This window comes from Lissotriton helveticus, chromosome 2_2 (genome assembly GCF_964261635.1).
Source record: "Lissotriton helveticus chromosome 2_2, aLisHel1.1, whole genome shotgun sequence".
Lineage (NCBI taxonomy): Eukaryota > Metazoa > Chordata > Amphibia > Caudata > Salamandridae > Lissotriton > Lissotriton helveticus.
In genome coordinates this window covers 47,754,232-47,775,358 of record NC_136060.1, presented here as the reverse complement: position 1 = coordinate 47,775,358, position 21,127 = coordinate 47,754,232, and positions in this window count along the sequence as shown.

The window sequence follows — 21,127 nt, the reverse complement described above, 5'->3', positions numbered from 1 at the left end:
GAGTTGTGTATTTTACCCGAGAAAAGAGTTGAGCGCCCTCTAGTATACCTGGTTACCAATAGTGAGTTTTTTTTACTATTTATTTAAGTACTTAAGGAATGTTAGGCCACTTCAGAAAACAGAGACAGTCTGTAGTATCTAAGAGCAAATAAGGAGAAAATTGAATGACATTTTTAGTTTTCTGAGTTTAAAATATGAGGTTTAGCTAGTTCCCCCTCCCAAGCAATTCACTTTGGTTTTATTTGAAGAGTAAATTCAGCTGAATACTTACAATAAAATTATGTTTTTTTTATTGCATTAGCAATCTCTCTGCTAATAATAACAACTGTTTGAAAGTAACTTTAGTCACCTACATTAGTTCACGGGCAAGATAAATTCAATAAGACGAGTCACACTGACTATCCATTGATTCACCATCATGATAGGGATAGATTATTTTTTTAATTTTGAGGAAATTCTATGAAGTTTAAATGATGATTATTCAAGCTAGGAAATTAATTGTTTCATGAGTTTATTATTATTCAGGTACTTTCATTGTCCTCTTTTTATGTTTTACTTTTTTTGCATAAATGTATCTCCTTTCTTATCTACGTTAATTACTGAAGCATTTTGGCCACTTTTGCACATTCAATAAAAAAGAAAGAAGTTTAAATGATATTGAGAGGTGAAAGAGAGTGGAGTTTGTAGAATTCAATTACGATATGTCGAAACATTTCAAATGTAATTTCTGAATTGGTGGTGATCTTCTGGATTCCTAAGTGCAGACGAAAAGGTGTATATTTTATTGAATTATATCCCAACTTCCTTGTTTTTAGCATTGATTGAATGAGTTGACAAGCAGTGGTAGACCAAAAATTAATTGTGTGTTGGCATAATATAGCGAATGGTTGGAGATAGTTGGGTCCAGAGTTTGGTAAGACTTATCCATATCACATAGTGATTTTAACTCCTTTGAAGAGTTTGAATTTGAGAATTTTTGAGGCTTGCATCGCTACTGGTACAATATTTCAATTTAGGAATGACTAGCGCCCTTGCAGGTTCAATGAGATGGGGAGACTGTGTGGGGGTATATTTTTCCCAGCTGTGACAGCTGTCTAACTGAGAGTCAAAAGGTATATCCTTGTCAAAGATACTTCCAAGGTTTTGTTTGGACTTGCTGATGTTAGAAGAGGTTGACCTAAGTTTTTTGGACAACTAAATGGAAGAACTTTGTTCAGGGCCGGACTGGCTACCGGGCGTTTTGGCATGCTGCCGAGCTGGGGGCTGATGTCACAGCAGTGAGGGCTAAATGATGTAAATGGAGACCTGCGTGTGCTTCAAAATAAACAAAGCAAAACGAATTTTGTTCAGCACACACAGGTCCCCATCAACAAAATCAGCCCCCAGCTTGACAGCATGCCGAAACGCCCGGTATCCAGTCCGGCCCTGACCTTGTTTATCTTTTCCCAAAGGATGATGTGTTCCATAAAAGATGAACGCTGTTTTTAGTCTGGTGCTTGTTCATTTAATTTCAAGAAGATTTCAGATTCACCCTCATGTAGCTGGACTTGGATCCAATAATAATTGATGATTTGTGCAGGGAACATACATATGCATTACATCATAATGGAGAAAGGGGACATGCTTGGAAAACTCCACAAGATGCTGTTTTCCATATGGATTCCACAGTGCCAGTTCTAACTTGTTCTCTGCAGTTGAACAGGAACAGTTTGATTTAGGACCTTATTATGTTTGGCGGTCCATGAAACGCTGCACCCACGGTCCGACTGCTGCAAGCTCAGTGGGCCAACTGCTGCATTAAAAGATGGGTGGACTGCTATTGCAAAGGCTGCGTCCGATCTGCTGACCCCGGAAGTACACACATCGCAGACTACTGGAGTCCGGTCGGGGAAATGCAGCTGCCATAGGGCGGTATAGAGGAGTTTCACAGCCGTTCGTGTTACAAGTTGACTTTCCGACAAGCCGACCGTGGCGGTGGTATAGCCAGCTTCGAGTGCGTGGAAAGGAAGGATTTGGAGTACATACTCACACCTCTATCTCCAGTTCTATCCATCAGAGTTCGATATAGATCCCTTTCTCTAGGTCCCCCCTTCAAAGCAGCATCTTCATCCTGAAGAATAAGACCATGTTTGTGGTGAAATTCAGGTAAGTTTATTTTGTACAATATACCAATTGCCTAGGCTGCCCACATATGGGCTAGACTCTTGCAATGGGCAGTTGATATTTTTCAATATATATCATCCACATGTGTACATTCGACAGGGCGTGGCTGAGCCGGCCACTATGATGGTCGCCTGAATTAGGAGCTCTGAAGCCTTCGGGAAGCTACAGCCACCACAAAGCGTATTGCCACTGCCATTCCGACCCCGCAACATCGCACTATGCTTCTGATGTGGTAGTTCACTGGTTGTACTACTTGAGACACCCCATGCTGCCCTTCCCACTGGGATCGATCCTGGAGTGTGCCTGGGCCTGATGCGGCCCTCGGAGGCCCTGAGTCGACAGGTGACTCGGTGAGCCTGAGGGCGGGGCCCGGTGTGCGAGTGCCTGGATCGAGGCTCAGAATGGATGCTGCTCCTGCTGAGGTCATTGGAGGGTCCGCGGGGAGCCAGTCAGAGACATTCATGGTGTGGAACACTGCACCGGCAGCGCCTTCGGAGAGGTGTGCTCCCTTACTGTGCAGGCTGCTGAGGAGGATAACCGATCCCTCGTTCAGTGCTGATGGAGAAACGTGGCAGGGGCCGGCTCTGGGATGAGTGTACAATCTGCCTCTTATGCCTTGGTAATGTCTGAACCGTGAGTACAACACCGCCTCACTCGGAATGCTGACTTACCTGTTCCAACTCCTCGGGCAATTGTTGGATTTCAATCTGACCTGACACCCCGGGCTGCCATTTGGAGCCTACTATGCAGCACCATCGGGCAGATGTGAGCGGCGTGCAGCCTGGTGGTCTCTGCTTACTCTGGCTGGACATATATACCATAGTGACCCGATTTATGTGCCATTACGCCCCTGCCAGGAATTAATTGGTCCCTCAGTTGTATCCACATTGCTCTGCAGTTCCCCCTTCCATAGATTGCCTACAAATGAGCCGATCTGACCCAAAACAGCACCAATTGAATTTCCAGAGGTGTAAGACCCCACGGAGGGAGTACACCGAAAATGCCACCGGGGAAGAATCAAATCCACTGGAGGGCACAGGGGCTATAATGGCTTAACTCTGGTCGGGGTTCCACTCCATAGACACTAGCCTAGACATGTTAACTAGCTGCCTCTATGACATTAATGGTCGTCTGGAGGCTCAAGTTGCGCTGATAGGGGGTACGGAGCAACGTATTTCAGATCTGAAGAATTTGCAACCTTCTCTGAAGGGACGTCTTGAGCGCACAGAATCCCTCCTCAAGCAACATGCCACAAAAGTTGAAGATTTGAAGGCACGCTCCCGCAGGAGTAATATTCACATTTAGGACATTGCAGAGTCCATGAATACCGGTCCAATGGCAAAAATGTGTGGAGTCCATCCTCGTGGACCTATTTCTCCACAACATTTGAAGTCAAAATGCCCATCGTACCCTGGGACCTCCATCAGTCCCCGGGGCACCTCTTAGGATTATAATTGCTAAAATGCTGACCTACAATGATCATGACGCAGCCCTTTGTCTATCTTGGGAATGAGGTACACTCACCTATCAGGGTTCCACCACCTCCCTCTACCCTGACTTTAAGCCAATGGTACAGGAGGCCCGGCACAAGTATGCATCTGCAGACACTCCAAAAAACAAATGTCAACTACGCTATGCTCTACCTTGCCAGATTATGCATCCAACTTTGTAGGTAAGGCCCACATTTTAGACTCTCCTGAGGAGGTGGAAAAGTTCTGGAAGAAACATACATCATCTGCTGTACTGCAACATCAATATTGTGCCACTTGCCCTGATCTCTGATGTCCTCGGCGAGTGGTCCTGTGCGCTTCAAACACTTTGGATATACCGGTGACGGCTTTAGACCCTGGCTGCTATATGTCCGCACAGTTTCCTAGATATCACATATCTGTCCATCTGCTGGGTGAACTTTCTCTTATCCATGTCAACGGGGCGCAATAACAGCTCTGAATTTGTCAATGGTTGGGTGGCAATTATTGACTTCAATAATTCTACATCCTGTTGGCTCACCGGAGTGTTGCCATCCCCGCAGGATGATTCATTTGCCTTTTTTCTCTCCCTTTCCCTTTTTTTCCTTTACTTGTCCCTGGTTGCACTTATTGTATTGAGATTCACTGGGTGCCTTGTTATTGTGTATCAGATGGGGGTGGGGGGTGGAGGGTGGTAAAGAGGTTTTTTTTGCTGGATGGTTATGTTTATTCTGTTCATCGTTTGCATGGAGCATTCTCATTCTTTACAGTGCAGAGTATATACATTGTTGACCTCGTGTTTATAACACTCAGACTACTGGTGACTCAATGACTGTTGATGGTGGTACTGGTTCTGATCTCCACCTTTGGTTTTTATCTTGGAATGTTAAGGGATTGTCCAATCTCAAAAAAAGCAGGCGGGTGTTGGCATACCTGGCTAGGCATTCTATCCAAATAGCCTTCCGTCAGGAAACTCATTATGTGCCCCTCCCTACACATCACTTTGCCTCCACTTGGGCCGAGCCCCATTTTATTCATGCTACAGCTCCTATTCCTGTGCTGTGTGCATTTTAGTACATCTTTCCCTTCCCTTTTGATCTGTTGAGGTAGTGGCAGACCCTGAGGGTAGATATGTCTTGGTAAAGGGGCTACTAGGAGGTGAGGCCATATTGCTTATTAATGTATATGCTCCGAATATTGATTCCACCGACTTCTTTCCCACGCTCTCCATGAGTATCGACCAATTGGGGACTGACATTATCCTTATGGGAGGTCATTTTAACCTCATGCTTGATCCTGCAACCGACTCCACTGGCCCGGGATGCACTACTAAGCCCCACTCTACACTCAGTCTCTTGAACCTATTACAGACTTCATTATTAGCAGATCCCTGGTGCACACATCATCCGACTGCCCGTACATATTCTTTTTACTCTGCTCCACAAGGGCCCTGGTCCTGTATAGACCGCTGGTACCTTACATCACAGTTGTTATTAGACGTACAGGACATTGACTACCTACCTCACACTATATCAGATCACTTCCTGGCCCTCCCAGTACTGGACTTCTCTTTACTTCTAAAGCAGCAACCATTATGGAGGTTCCCTTCCTCTGCCCTGTTGGACCTTGTATTTTGGAGTGAGGTGGGTGATGCCATTTGGGAATACTTTGAGCATAATGACGGCACAGTGGACTCCCAGTTGGTGCTATGGGACGCCTTTAAGGCAGCTATATGCGGGGTTTATATCTTTAAACATGCTGGCATGCTCTGCTGTATCCAGGGCGAGCTCAATCAACTAGAGCAGGAACTGAAAGATACAGAAATGTTTTCCCTTGCTGATCCCTCACTTTCCATACTCTTTCAGCATTAATGGTGGAGAAAGATGGTTCCTAGAAAGCAGTCAGTAAGAAGAAGCAGCTTCCCATCAGTGGCATGTTGCTCCAAACCTTTTTTAGACTACTATGTTGTGTGCCTGCCACGCCAGCCTCTGGGGAGAAAGCTGAGAGCAGCACTCCCACATCAACAGCAGCACCCCAATCTAAGCCCAAAACCATGTCTGTCAGTGAGGTGGGTGCAGCAATCCTGGCAACGCCGACAAGCAGTGACACTGAATTTGAATTGTCACTTTCACAAAGTAGTATCCAAACATTTCAGGAAACAGAATCAAAGTGGACAGCAGCCACAGCCAGCAATAGTACATCATCCTGATGTTGGAGCAGAACTGGAGGTTGAGCTTCCTTCCAAGCAAGAACATCCTCGTTTAGAATCATTAGCTCCCAGATCACCAGCAAGGAAAATGAAGGGTACTACACCTCCATCTTCTCCAAGCACCAATTTTGATAAATGATGATAGTGACATTGAGTGGACCCCGGCAGTATCCAACAGGAGAGGCAAGGGAAAAGAAAAGTTCCGAAATGCCTTAGACTTATGAAAGGGGTTTGAGGAGGAGGATGCCCACAATGAGGCAGTCATTGTGGATGGGGACACAGAGGAGTTCAACACTGCTATTCAACCTGCTTGAAGAGATGTGGCACAGGTAGTACCACCAGCTCCCATATTTGCAAAAGCCAATCAGAGACCTACACTAGTAACCAGTATCTTAGTAGAAGTATGCACTGCAGAGAAGCATTCAACGACACATCCACCTTCCTCCAGTTCTACTTCAGGCTTTAGCAGGGGCACAGCAAAAAAGTATTCCTCCCCAGTTTGGGGCTTTTTTACATTAAGCAAAGAGGGGCCACAATGCAGTATGCACCATTTGCCACACAAATGTAAGTTGATGTAAGCCTGGTACTTATTATGGGACTGGAGGCCAAATGACCCCTGTGAAAACACCTCACAAACAAGTGGAAAGAGCACCTAATAAAAATAGTTATTATGGTCATGGTGGTGAAGCTGTGGAGAAGAGCTGGGGAACATCAGCTGCAAGTGCAATCACAGTGGGAGGTGATGAATATAAGGAAGAAGAGTGTGATATCCTCACACAAAGCCGCCCTGTCCCGAAGCAGTGCACCAGCAGAATCACCCACCTCCATGACTACAAAATGGCACAAGACTCAGAGTCAGCTGGAGACACCATCGAATACAGTGACTGCCCCAATAACATGTGCACTAAGTCCATCATCACCTATTTCAAAGTTGCCTGCCTCATTTTCCCTAGAAAAGAAGAAAAAAATACAGGCTACTATTGCGGTTATGTTCAAGAAGGAGGTGCCTTATGACCGCAACCCCCCAACAGCACATTTGTACAATGGGAAGTTAGCAAAAATGTTAGTATTGGGCTACCTCTATTTTTCTTTTACAAAAGGATTGGAATTCTTAAAATTAGTGGCAGTCATCTGCCTGAAATGGAATGTTTAAAGTCAGACCTGTTTTGCCAGAGTTGCTGTTCCAGCGATGCATCACAATGTGCTGCAATTGTTTGGTCAAACTTTTCAGCAAAGTGTTGTTCAGACTATTAACCTGATGACAGACATGTGGACCAGTTGTCAGGTGACTGATTACATATGCATTAGTGCACACTAGATCTCTTTTGTGGGGGTAAAGCAAAAGGTATTTACTGGTAAAGGCCCTGAAGAAAGTTCAGAGCATGCAACTGTGGCAATGTTTGTCATGGAGAAATCACTTACATCTTTAAGTACCATGGGCGAATTTAACAGCAAAGTGAATGAATGGCTGAGACCCAGAGGATTGGATTTGTTGCCACGGATAATGACAGTAACATAGTCATGGCCATGTCAGACGGTGACTATTTCAGGGTACAGTGTTTGGTCAAAAATGCATCAACCTGGTGGTGCCAGACTTTTAAAAAAAAGAAGACATAGTCAGCATCATACTGACCACCTACAGAAAAATCGGTACTCATTTCAGCTATTCTTTTAAAGCCTGGAAGCAATTGCAGATTATTCAGCGTGCTACTAGATACCAGTTAAAACTCTGGTTCAGGTAAAGAAGGTATCTTCCTTTTCCCCTGCTGGTGTGAACAAAGACACAGAAGAGCATGTCATGCTTGAGAGCTTAATCCTACATTTGGCTTATAAGACAAGGCTTCACCAGGATATCATCTCGTCCAAACAGTACTTCCGTGTCACACTACTTGATCCACGGTACAAAGAAATTCTGCCCACTTTCATTCCTTTTTCTAAAGGGAATGTTTCAAAATACTAGAGGTGAACAAGCCAGAGATCTGGAAGAAGAACAGCTGGAACTTAAGGTCCCACCCTGCAGTTCTGGGGTGCCATCTTTATTTTCCAGGGGGGGCATTCTTGTCTCACAGCAGCCAACAACACCATCAACCAGAACACCGTTAACAACAGCAACAGAAGGACTGGAACCAACCTCTGCATTGTATTGGTTTCAATCGGAAGGGCTTAAGTCCAGTGACGAGGCAATGGCAAAAGAGGTCGAGCAAGAGACAGCACCAATGATCACCCACAGGGTATTCAAGGAGTATTTGGTAGATCCAAAATAAGTCTATGTTGATCAAAATCCATTGATATATTGGTATGGGCAGATGCACTAATGGCCAGAGCTCAGCAGGCTGGAAAGGAAGTATCTGGCTTGTCCTCTATTCAGGGTGTCTGCTGAGAATGTGTTCAGTGCAGCTGGTGCAGTTTTTATAGTGAGAAAGGCCAGTGTCATCCCACTAAACATGGAGAGAATGACAATGATCAAAATGAACCAACATTTCATACCCCACAATTACACGATTCCTAAAACAGTAGAGGAGGAAGAGTATTGGTCAGATTCAAGTATATTAGCTGACCAACATCTTGATGAATCTTTTTTTATCATTTCCCATTGAATTTCTATCTTTGCCCCCCAAAAAAGCTAGTGGAGCATTATTATTTTTGTGTCAGATTTATGCTGCCCCACCATTTTTAGTCACTTATATATTGCCAGATTGCATTTGGACAAGTATGCATTGAGGAAGCCTCCACAATTCGTTTAATTGCATTGGAGACAATGCCTGCCACCCTCACATGCCAATCCTTTTTTGCATAACTTAGAGGGCTGCCCCAGAAGATCATTAATTTACCAGTGTGCAAATACCAAATTCCAATGTGTTGCCAGAGTAAAAAGGTAAATTGTGTACCTAGTACCTACCTACCTGTGCTTGGATTGTATGAGGTAACTACACTTTTTGCATTGGTGAGCAAGTGATTGAGAGTTATGATTGATGATTCATGTGGTAGCAGACAGGGAGTGATGGTGTTGAACTGTAATTTGGATACTTGCTTGAGATGATTTGCAATGTTTGGGGCCCAAATGATGTGTAAGAGGTTTTTCATGCAGGTGACGGGCCTTTACAACGTTAACTAACAAAACTTAAATTGTATGATCCACTCCAATGATCCTTCTGTTTTTTCATTACCTAGGAGGGCTGCCCCAGACGACTATTTGATTTACAAGACTGCCAAAGTCCAATCTGTTGCTTGCATCAAAGGGGAGATAGTGTACCTACCACTGTGATTGGATTGGAACAGGTAACTATTGCAACAACAAGTGATTATTGAGTGATTGTGAGTGATAATTGATGATTCATTTGATGGTAGACAGTGAGGGAGGGAGTTTATCTGTAATCTGGGACCTTACTTGAGATGACTTGCAATGTTTTGGGCCCTAATAGAGGGCAATCTTTTTTCCTGTAAGTGATTATCCTTTACAAACGTACTTAGTGAAAATTAACCTGTACGATCCACTCCTATGATCCTTCTGTTTTTCATCATCAAGGAGGACTGCCCCAGATGATCATTTGATTTACAAGACTGCCAAATTCTAATCTGTTGCTTGCATTGAAGTGGAGATAAGGCTTGGATTGAAACAGATAACCATAGCACCAAAAAGTGATTATTAAGTGATTGTGAGTGATGTTTGATGATTCATGTGGTAGCAGACACTGAGGGAGGGTGTTGAACTGTAATTTGGGAACTTGTTTTAGATGATTTGCAATGTTTGCTGCCTGGATGATAGGTAATAATTGTTTCCTGTAGGTGATTGGAATTTACAAACTTACTTTGTGAAAATTGACCTGTACAGCCCACTCCTATGATCCTTCTGTTTTCTTCATCACTTAGGAGGGCTGTCCCAGATGATCATTTGATTTACAGGACTGAAAAATTCCAGTCTGTTGCTTGCATCAAAGTGGAGATAGAGTACCTACCACCATTATTGAATTGGAACAGGTAACCATTGCACCAATGAGTAGTTATTGAATGATTTTGAGTTATGATTGATGATTCATGTGGTGGCAGATGGTGAGGGAGGATGTTGAACTATAATTTGGGAATTTGTTTGGGATGATTTGCAATGTTTGGGGCATGAATTATGGGTGATCAATTTATCCTGTAGGCGATTGTCCCTTTCACACTAGATTTCCTTGCAGGGTCCTCTCCTTTTTTCTGGTTCTTCAGAGGCCAGAACAGTCACTTTAGTTAGCAAACAAAAAAATATATACAAAATACTGCAATTCTATTCCTATACTTGTTCTTCAACAGCAGTGCACTACACATCTATCTTGCTCGGGTCATGACTAGGACAGAGTTACTCAGAGTCAGGAGGAGGATGGAAGAACTCAGCTCTAGACTACCTCATCAACAGCTAGAAGCAAGAAGTTATGGACTCAAAGGGAAACCATGAATCTGAGGCCTAGGACTCAGCTATGTGGAATGTAGAGAGGTGTGTGTATGTTGCACTAGTAGCAAATGCAAAACTCTGAGTCCCCCTTGAAATGATGTATCTTCTGGAATCAATATAATGAGGTTGTAGAGATTTATTGTTGAGAAGCATATGATACGTCTGATCAGGTAACCTGGGTCGTAACTGTCATCCTATGGAATCCGGAGCACAGCAGTGTTCCTGATTCCATGCATGACACACAACACCACACATCCCCCTTCGTGAAGGAAGAATTACAGAAACACACAGAAAAGATAAATAAGGAGAACTAACAAATATTATACATTAAAAATCGTGGAAATAAAACACATCAATACTAATGACAGAAATACATTATATGTTATACTCAAATTGAATTATCTATACAAATGATAGTCCTTAGACCAAGCAGGAACACGGCTTGTCCTTTGTACTCGTTGAACTGGCATATTGACAGCAGACGAACAGGAAGAACTAACTTCTGGAGAACAGTGAGGGATAGTAGAATTAGAGAATTTTCTCCAATTATTTGCCCCATTAGAAGACCTCAAATCAGAAGCAACTTTGGAACTTGGAGACACATCCTTGGGCCACAACCACCTGGGAACCTTAATAACCCTGGACAAATTCCACACATTCCCATCTGACAGCTCGACTACCTGTCTTCCAACCCGCATGACCCTTAAAGGACTGGAATATCGAGACTCTCCAGACTTGACATTCCTGCACTTTTTGACACGGACCCAATCATTAATACTGAACTGACAAGTACCTCCAGCAGGAGCACAATGGATGTCATCAGAATCCTTTGAGCCAAGATTTCTCATCCATGGTCGAGACAAGTTGGAACTACACCTCCTCCCCCTCATCTTTTCAAAAGGAGACAGGTCTCCCATGCTCCTGGGTGTGTTTCTATAACACCACAAGACTTCACTAATGGTTTGTTTGCAATCCCTTCCACTCTGCAAGGCAAGTTGCAGGCCTTCCTTAAACACTCTGATCCATCTCTCTACTATGCCATTACTTTTGGGATAGTACACAGACACGCGCCTATGTTTTATTCCATGGCGCTCCATAAATTCTTTCATTTCTAAAGATACAAATTGCACCCCATTGTCTGTAGTGATAGATTCTGGGAAACTTTCCCTTTCAAATACTTCGTTTAAAAATTTTATCACTACACTAGATGTTATACTGGAAACCATTTTCACCTCAGGCCACTGAGACAACTGGTCTATCAGAATTATTGCATACATCATGTTTTTGTTAAATGATAAAGGACCTGCAATGTCCAATGACACACTTTCCCAAACACGTGAAGGTCTAGATATGGGAAATGATTCATATTTAAAATGTTTCTGTGATTTGTCGCTTAAACAGCAATCTAGACAGTCCCTAACCCTACGTTCTATACACTTGTCCATTGCTGGCCACCAAAATTCACTCCTGATCCTTCTCTTCATGGACGTCATCCCTGGATGACCTTCATGGGCCATGTCTAAAATCTTTGGTTGTAATTCATGCGGAACTACTAACTGTAAACCTCTACACAACACATCTTCTACAATGGATAATTCCTGCGCTACATGAAAGAAAGGCAGAATCTTATCAGATAATAGCTCTTTACGCGGCCAATGTGTTTTCACAAAACCACAAACATCCTTATGAACAGAATCATTATCACATGCCACCTCCCAACTATCCTTATCAATGCACCCTTTGGAGATTTCACAAATTGACACAACATTGTCATCATCATTATCTTCTTCCACAACCTTGTCATCAGGAACGGGCAGTCTAGATAAACAGTCAGCTAAGACATTTCTAATGCCAGGGATATATTCCACTTTAAAATGAAAGTCCTGAAGTTTGTATTGCCATCTGGCAATTCTTGAAGTGGCCTTGCCACAGCCCTTGGTAGTAAACAAATCTACTAACGGACGATGGTCAGACCAAAGTTTAAAGACAGTGCCATATACATATTTACGGAAGTATTCAATGCCCCACCAGCAAGCTAGCGCCTCCTTCTCTAATGTGGAATATTTGCATTCTGCATCCCTCAAAGGTCTAGATGCGAACCCAATCGTCACTAATTGACCTTTTTGACGTTGCATTAATACTGCACCAACTCCTACATTGCTAGCATCTGTGATGACAAATGAACTGTTGGCTGTGTTAAATGTTGCTAATGCAGGTGCTGATATGATACTCTTTTTTAACAATAAAAATTCCTTCCTGCAGTTATCATCCCAAAGAAATTGGACATTTTTTTTCATCAAGTTTCTCATGTTAACCGTCTTGTCAGAAAATAGGGGAATACATTTTGAATAATATTCTGCAAGCCCCAGGAAAGATCTTAGCTGATCTTTGTCAACAGGATCTGGTGCTGACTCTATAGCTTTAACCAAATTCATTTTCGGGGAAATGCCCTCTTTACTTATGGTATGCCCCAAATAATCAACGGAAGTTACACCAAATTTACATTTTTCTTTTGTAAGTGTTAGACCACTATCTTGTAATATACATAGAACTTTGTACAAAATCTCGGAATGATCAGATGGATTGGATGCAAAGATTAAGATGTCATCTTGGAAGTATAAGACATTAACAAAATCCTTAAAAAGATTATGCATGACCCTTTGAAAAACGGAAGATGCTGAAATTAGGCCAAAAGGCATCCTCTTGTACCTAAAAGCACCCTCCGAAGTGATGAAGGATGTCAAATGCTTACTGTCCTTGTGCAGTGCTATCTGATGATAAGCATTTGACAGGTCCAAAGTGGAAAAAATTGATGCCCCCTTTAATTTCGTGAACATTTCATTGATATTGGGAAGCGGATGCCTGTCTACCCAAACATTCTCGTTTAAATCCCTCAAATCCACACAGAGTCTTACTTTGCCGTTGGGCTTGTGAGCGACAACGACTGGGGATAACCAAACGGAGGATTCTATTTCCTCAATGACGTCCAAATCACACAACCTTTTAAGTTCAGATTTTACTGCTTCTCTTAAATGTAAAGGAACATTCCTAACTTTGTGGACCTTCGGGATGGCATCCTCCCTCAAAATGATTTTGTGTTCAAAGTTTTTCAAAAGACCTAATTTGGAGGTTGAAAAAACTGCAGGAAATTTTTTCTCACATTCAGAAGCAAGATCAGAGTCTACATTTAAGATCAAATCAGAATACCCTAGTACTTGTTCTGGATGATTGGGATCTAATTTTATCATTAAGTCCCTCTGTTGAGGCCAACCCAACAAACAAGAGCCATCTTTGGCTACATAAACCTTTGAATCAATAGTTTTGCCTTTGAAAGATAGGGATGTATTAAAGAAACCAAGAATATCAATGGGTTTCTTGCCGTATCCAAGTAATTTTATATCTGGAGGCGACAATTTTAACCCAGGAAATTCTTTCATCCATTCTTCACCAATAAGAGTGCGCTTTGCCCCTGAATCAGCCATGACATTAATTTCCTTTCCTCCAACATTTACAGTGCAATAAGGTGAGTCTTTCTCGCCATTATTGACTTCATATATTGCAAACAGAAATTCTTCTTCTAAATAATCGTCATCAATTTCATTCACATGTTCATCAGGATTCTTTCTTTGAGTAAAATTCTTATTTTTGAACTTATTCTTATTCTTGCACATTTTGCTAAAATGACCTTTCATTCTACAGTATCTGCACATTTGACCAATCGCTGGACATTTTCTGTCATTAGCTAAATGATCCGGGCTACCACATTTGAAACATGCAAATTCTCTTCCTTGTTGAAATTGTGGATTTCTATTTCTGAAAGGTTTTTCTTCAAAACCTGATTTCTTCACCAGGTTGACTTCGGCAATGCTTTTCTCCGCAAGTTCTTTTACTCCAAGCTTCATATTTTCAAAACGATGAGCAATATCCAACGCTTTATCTAAAGTCAAATCTTCTGCATCTAACAGTTTACTTTGTAGTTTGACATCAGCAATTTTGTGAACCATTTGATCACGCAACATCTGATCATGAAATGTCGAATATTTGCATTTGGAAGCTAAAACTCTTAAGTCATTTACGAATGAGTCAACCGATTCATTTGGTAACTGTCCCCTGCTCAAGAATTTGTGGCGAGCAACTACAATGTTGACTTTTTTTATATATTGTTTATCTAATTGTTTTATTGCTTCTTCAAAAACGTCAATTGTGCCTTCCGAAGTAGATACACTATCAGGAGATATAGGCAAATGACTCAAGACATGTCTTCCTTCTGCACCCAAACAGTGTTTCAAGATGGCTAGTTTGCGTTTGTCCGTATAGTCCTCTCCTCCTATTGCTTCAATATAAGCATGAAAACCTTCCTTCCACCTTTTCCACTCTAGGATTGGTTCACCTGGATTAGGTAAGAACGGTGGTGGTGCAGAAAAACTCTCCATTGTAATGTAGTGTAATGGAGTTCTTCCTTATTAATTTATTGTTAATGTATTATTATTGTAAATATTTTTTATTTTTATTTTTTATTTTTTTGTGCTTAAATGAAGATTAAGGTTTTTTAAATTATATATGTTGAAAATTAGCGTTTTATATTGAAGTTGGATGCGTAATCCAGTTAAAAACGAGAAAGATCGACGTTTGTTCGATGTTCAATGTCAAGTAAGGGATTTTTCTTCCCAAAAGATGGCCGCCGTGCGTGAAACGACGTTATGACGTCTTTCGCGTGAGCAGTTGAGCTTTGTTTATGTTCAGATGAGTTGCTGCGTGGCTCGCGTGCAGTTTAGACTAGCGCTGCTATTCCATGCGCATGTACATCTCGCGCCCCGTTTGGCAAGTGTATTACTCCTTGCGCATGCGCCCGCTGTACACCTTGCGCATGCGTACTGGCTCAATATGCGCGACTCACCCGAAAATCCGGATATTGTGCTAAATTGTTCAGCATCTACTCACGAGGACCATAGAAGACGGCGTTTTCACCTTCTTTACGGGTTCACCTTCAGGAACACAGCGCAGCCATCGTCATGAGTCATTTAAGCATTCCGTGATCCTCCGCATCAGACGAGGTTCAGTGATGCAGGTAGGGACTCCAGGTTAATTAGGGTCGTCGCCCAATCGTCGCCAGTGAAATGATGTATCTTCTGGAATCAATATAATGAGGTTGTAGAGATTTATTGTTGAGAAGCATATGATACGTCTGATCAGGTAACCTGGGTCGTAACTGTCATCCTATGGAATCCGGAGCACAGCAGTGTTCCTGATTCCATGCATGACACACAACACCACACCCCTCTTGTCTTTATTGCTTTGCCTTTGAGTCTCTTGGTATACTCCTCATGAAGCTTACCTTCTTTCTGTCCTTCTCCTTCACTCTTGAATACAGTTTCTCTTTTACAATCTGCAGGCCTTCTAGTCTCCTGCATGGATGAAAGGTGAAAGCTGAGCTCAACACTCCTGCTTACCTCCCGGACCAGTCCAGACAGGCACTCAAGAGTGATAAATATTCCAGAGGAGAATGCACATGAATAAATCATGATACTTGGCGAACTGGGTGGGTGGGTTCACTCCTCCATAATTGTATTTTTCTAACCTAGACAACAGAACATTTACACATCTGATAACATGGGTCTCGGGGCAGAAGGCTGTTTACAATACATTTAACTGTACTGTGTCATTCTCATTCCTTCATTTTCTTCCACAACAAATTGATAACTAGTATGTGCTTTTTATTTCCCAGATGAACGTTGTCCTTGTATAGTGTTTGTCTTTGCCAAACCTTTCCTCAAATCCCCTTTCCCATCTTTTAATCAAACCTAACCCTCTCCCCCTGGGCTGGGTGATTTACTGAGGTGTGGGTTAATTTACACCATCAATGGATCACACACTTTGTGGGGCAGATGTGGTGAAAGCAACACCAACACATTGCAGGATCTTCTAATACCTAAGCAATAGCCTAAACTGGCCTCATTTACCCACCCATGCATAATAGTAATCCTTGATCAAGTTACTACTATTGCTGTTTTTTGTTATTTTATCACTATCAGCAATTCTTTGTTGTGTCATCATGTAGTAGACTGGTCTCAATTCTTTGTAAAGCTTTGATATAACCCCTTAACTCAGTGTTTTTATTTCCATTTAGTTGCCTTCAATGGATAATCCTTCCGATTAATCATACAGTTGGAGCTCTCCTGGGTGGGAGTAGAACCTTGCTTGGGAAGTTGTGATGACTTCCCTGTTAATGCTTCATCTATATTCAGGCAAGACAATGATGGAGTGAAGTAAACTAGTTAAGTTAGTAAGTAAGTAACTAATGGCTACTGCAACTAATTGTTTATCTAGGTTGTTGGGATGGTAGCATACCCCAAAACCAGTCCTAGGATGCTTTTTTCGGTTCAGGGAGGACCTGGCTTGGCAGTTCTGGCTGAACTTTTCCAATGAGGCACAGGGTTAAGACTGATGTGCATATGGTCAGGTCTAAATTGGGGTGGCATGGTGAGCTAAAGAATGATGGATTTAACACAGATCCCTTGACTGGGGGTGAATGTTTTGATTTGTTCTGCATTCTGTCAATCAATTGTGTGTCTTTTCCTTCCTCGCCTTAAGTGTGCCGGGTATGCCCAGATGTGGGTCCCGGGCTCACTGTGTCACTGGAATCAAGCTATCATCGCTGATAGCTGATGACACCCCCAAACCAGTCCTAGAATGGTTGTTTCTGTTCCAGTAAGGACCTGGCTTGGCAGTTCGGGCTGGACTGTTCCCATGAGGCACACGGTCAATACTGATTTGCATATGGCCAGGTATAAATTGGGGTGGCATAGTGAGCAAAGGAACTATGGATATAACCCAGATCTCTTGACTGGGGGTGAATTTTTTGCTTTGTTGTGCATTCCGTCCATCAATTGTGTATCTTTAGCATCCCACTAATGGTCAAGATAGTTTATATGACACGCACAGCTACTCAAAGATTGCCCTGACATGTACCTGGTAGGGGAAAGGTGGAAAGAACTACTAGATAATAAAAAATTTCCTTAGTCTCTTCGTGAAGAGCTTGTGGCCCTGAAAGCTGCTGAGGTCCAAGGGAAGCAGATTCCAGGCTGAAGCGGTCCTAAAAAACAAGAGAGCTCCCTCCAACTCTCTTAAGGCAAAATCTCGGGACGTGGGCATGAAGCTGTGCTGCTGAACGCAGTTGTCTGGAAGGAACATAAAACCTGAAGTGCTTTATCAGGAAGGCAGGACCGCGTCCATATAGAGCTGAGTGTGTCAGGACAAGGGATTTAAACTTAACTCTTTCGGTCACAGGTAGCCAGTAGAGATCGCATAAGTGTTGCCTCATGCTGGTCTTTATAGGGATATTGTGATAAGTCCGGACAGCGGCATTCTGGACTACCGGTGGTATGTTCAAGAGATAGCCTAGCAGGCCCACTTACAGGGCATTAGCGTAATCAATGTATGATGATATTAAAGCATGGGTAACCATTTCCCTTGCTGACCTAGGGAGGAAAGGTAGAAACATTGTAGGGGTTTTTAGTGTACCAAAGCACTGACCTGTAAGCTACTTGATCTTTTAGAGAGGTTTAGCAACCTATAACTAAGCTGTGCAATACACTCCTACAAGCAGATTATCATGCTGCATAAAAACTAAAGGCAGCTGTGCAAAGTAAAAGTAAAACACACAAAAACAACTTTAGGCATAAAGTTCCATGAAATATAATAATTTTCCCCTTTATTTTTGTTTACAACTAAGCCTACCCTCTCCACCCACAACAGACCCAACCCTCTCCTCAAGCAAATTGACCCAACCACCAATGTCCAAAAATGTCCAACAAATAAAAAATCCTGGTTCCAGCCTCCCCACACTATCCACCCACAAATCCATCCCACAAACATAACATTGAAAAAAGGATTAGAAGAGGGCGTTGTCCATTTTGGTCCAGAGCTGGTCCAGGCTCTGCTCCATCCTGATAACCTGCCTCTCTATAGTGATTCACTCCCAGCAGGACACGGATAACGCCGGTCCTCCCCCGCTGCCACAACCCAGCAACCCTCAAATAATTCTGCGGCCCCATCGCAATCCACACCCGGCCTTACCGACTCCGACGGAGGTCTCTTCTAAACAGCCTCTAATCACGCGGCTAAGTAACTTCCCCAACAAACGCCCTCCACCTCTCAACTCCGAATCACAACCCGGATTTACATCTGCCTCCACTTACGGGATCGTAAGTGCTCACAGGCTCTTGTCCTGAAGATGATCTCGCTAACCTGAGATCGAAACACAGTTGACCGTCCCAACCAAAACTCCATCACCTATTTCATTCATTTGTTGAGTTTTGACAAACCATATTGTTGTACAATGCGATGCTACTTTTAATATGTCACCTACACACCTTCACCTCACACACTTTTCATCACTTCTGTGAGCACAATATGTCACGAAGCCAATATATGACATAGCAAATTTATGGAGATAATACATTTGTTGTTATACTTATTTGTATCCTGTCCATGCGTATTAATTAACTGAGTCTTTCTTGCACCCCTATGAGTAATATGTGTACAATGATTTAACTACTCTCTTAAATCTCCTCAGCCAAGGCTGTCAGAAGACCAGATAGGCCTCCTAGACCACTGTTTCCTTAAACATCTCTATAGTGTCCAGCCACTGCAGGATGCACCGCAGCAATGACCTGCTGTCAGTGCGGAAGGGATTGGCAGGAGTTGCTGTCAGCTGTAGGAAGCAGCAGCGATGGGATGGCCAGGAGGATTGAGGCTAAGGGGGACCAGCTGCACTAGGGCCCGGCTGAGAGGGAGGCATTTCCGCCTCTTTTTCTTTCAGGACCACTGGCCGCTAGTATTCTTGTTGGATACAGTCCAGCCTCTGCCACCAGAGATAGGCCACTATATCTTGCCTGATAGGTACTATGGGTGGACTAGTGGAGTAGCTATATTGAGATAAACAAAAGGAAAAAAGACAAATTGTAAATAATGCTCTGAGCAAACAATTGTTTGAAATTAGTGGGTGGCACAGTAGCAGAACATTGCTGGTCCCATAGGGCCTGTGGAATTTATTGTGATTATGCTAGTGAGATTCACAAGGCCAATTTTATATTTTACCCACCCATGCCTTGCATAACAAGGACTGACTGTGTGGCAGAAAAGTATAAGGCAGAATAAGAATAACACCAGATTAAAAACAAACTGTGAACTTTTGACATCTAAAGGCTTTTCAAGTAAGTAAACAGGTACTTTGAGTGGAAAAATGAATTACCTCTCATTAATGAGTAAATCATTATGCATTATGGAGTACCAGTTGTGTGTTTCACTAAATTATTGTAGCCATGCTCATTGCTAGCCAGTGAGTTGAGTATTCTGCTACTGTTTGCAGCTGGGAAAATGGTGATTGACATTTATCTCTTTTTAATTCTAATGGCTCTACTCTTCTCAAAATGCATTTCTCTTTCTTCACTGACTCTAAATAGGCAGATAAATAATAAATAAGTTATTGCGTCACACACCTCACATATGAAATGCAGATGTTATCCTGTCAGCCATAAGTAGACATTGGAGAAAATGATGTACTGCACTACAGAGAAATGAACAGGGTATATAGATAGCATTTGACATGTGCGTCTCAGCATAGCTCATATGCCAAACTTCACATAAAATCATTCACTTACTCCCACTTTACTCACTGGCTTGACCGACCACTACATAATATTTCCAACAAATTAATGTTGGGGCAGTAAGGAAAGGAAACATGACTTTCTCTACTGCAGGTTGGGGTAGAGGGGTTAGGCGGGTAGGGTAGAGCATTTGAAATGAAACAGAGAGGTCACTGTCACTACACTGATCATCAATTAATAATCTTTTGCTTATTCAGTCATTGTATTAGTCAATGGAAGTTGAAAGGGAAAAATCTGCATCTGTTATGGGAAACCATTAAATATATTTTGTACTCATTTCACATGGCTGTGAAATCAAATGCTGCACGTCCCAAGAATGTTCTTTCAATTTTTGATAGGCTCAGATGGAAGAGCTTATAAAAAAATTAAGGAGTGAAGTACTAAGAGGTGACTGAGTGGGTGAAGTGAAACACACATTGTGTGTTTGGTTTGCAATGCATTGAAAACTTTGTAAATGGAGCATTAACTGAAGCAGACGCACATTGCAAAGCCAACAGGTAGTGCTTGGAAGCAGACACGCTGACGGCTGTTGCCCTTTGTGTATTATGTATCGAACAAGTGTATTTTAAACGTAATTTTTAAACATTTCCTGTCTGTGTTGCTCAAATTGTGTTTCTAACTTTTTGGGGGCATTACGGGCTGAACTTACTTACCTGCTGTATGCCTATCTCCTCTCCCCAGTCAACCACAGCTACAGAGTGCTGATTGAGAGGAGGGAGTGCTGGTAGATGGATACGGCTTCCCCGGAACACTCACTTCCGGTGGGACATCTTACGTCGCCATTTTAGAGACGCCCTCTATTTGCTCACAGGCTCGCCCACCACAGCTTGAAAATCAGCTGATGGTGCTGATGCGCAGCGGATGTATGCAGTGGGTGTGCTGGCGGCACGCCAAAGGCAAGCCCGTCTGCGCCCATCCGTGCCTGTTTGGGACCAGGGGCCAGAACCCGTGGTCCCCACTGACATTCTCGGCAGAAGAGTTACGGAACTTTGCTACTAGTAAGTACACCCTAGATGCCAATGCTATGGTTAAGCTGCAGGCTGAACATCTACTGAGGAATAACAGGGTTGAGGTCATTTCCAGGTCACCACACTTATTGGACCAGGAAAATGCTTCTCCTCCTATAGCACGGGTCCTGAAGGTAGCGGTTCTAAATACACGCTCCTTACAGAAGGACCATCTTGTGGTC